Genomic DNA, 1,213 nt, shown 5'->3' with positions numbered 1-1,213 from the left:
AAGAGGAGTAGTGATAGGAAGTCAATTCTTCAACTCCAACATGCCTGAGAATGAGGGTTGACTCTTGGCCAATGACACTAAGAGTCGAAATGCTGGCTGTCGACTCGTCGACTCTGTCGGCTCCATGTTTTTTCATCATAGTTGGTTTTGACAGAGGTGCGTGTAGAACATCCAGCTGCTCCAGAATGAAAACTTGGTCAAAATTTCAAGAATTGAAAAAGAATTTGAAAATGGCCCATTTTCAGTGAATTGTGTATACAGTAATGATTAGAGATGACAAGATAAGTAAATGATAAGACATGTGATATTGCTTGAAATACCGGATTTGGATGTAAACAGAATGCAAATATTGGGGATACATATTCAGAATACAGAAATTAATATCTGTATTCAGTCCAAGTTACATTTTGTAAAGACAATATTCAGAGTACACTTACATTCAGCATTTTTAGGACAATACTTTTAGAGTACTTATCCACTGAATGAAAAAGTACATACTATCTTTAAAACAAAGACTGCCAGCGCCTGTTTATTATTAAAATCACTATATTAAAATCAGTGCACAACATGTAGCAAACATACAGACTCTAAAGAGGACTGACGAAGCCTGAGAAGACTGATAAATTAATGTGATGACAAGCCAGGAATACAAAACTGAATACATATGAGCAGTGTATTCAGTATTCAGCCCACACTACTTTTTCAGTATTTTGCCGAACCGTGTTGATATCTAAAAATTTTATCACGTAATCTGTAGCTGCTCAAAAAAACGGATAAACTATGTTGAGGATGCTTTATTCTCATGTGTATCCCTTTATCACCAGCTCTGCTGTTGTTCTGTAGTCTTAAAAAAGTTGGTTCTCCAAGGATTCTTTGGTTCTATTTAGAAACATGAGTTGTACATAGAACCATATGGTTCTTCAGATTGTTGGAGAATGTTTGCAAATGGTTTTATATATCTTATAACTTTTTTGAAAATGGGTAACCTTTATCACAACGGTTCTTTATAGCACCACAAATGTTTCTTTTTATTGTAACAAGCTTGAACAGATAGCAGAACTCTTGTTTTGTGCTATGTAGAACCATACACAATGTCCATCAATTTGGAACTCATGGTTATGAATGGAATTTACTGATGAACTCTTAAAGAATCATTTTTTAAGAGTGTGAGCCGAGTCAAAGAGTTGATTTCATTGACATTCGACTCCTAAAA

The sequence above is a fragment of the Pygocentrus nattereri genome, chromosome 8 (genome assembly GCF_015220715.1).
Source record: "Pygocentrus nattereri isolate fPygNat1 chromosome 8, fPygNat1.pri, whole genome shotgun sequence".
NCBI lineage: Eukaryota > Metazoa > Chordata > Actinopteri > Characiformes > Serrasalmidae > Pygocentrus > Pygocentrus nattereri.
The sequence above is the reverse complement of the archived record's forward strand: the minus strand, read 5'-3'. Positions refer to the sequence as shown.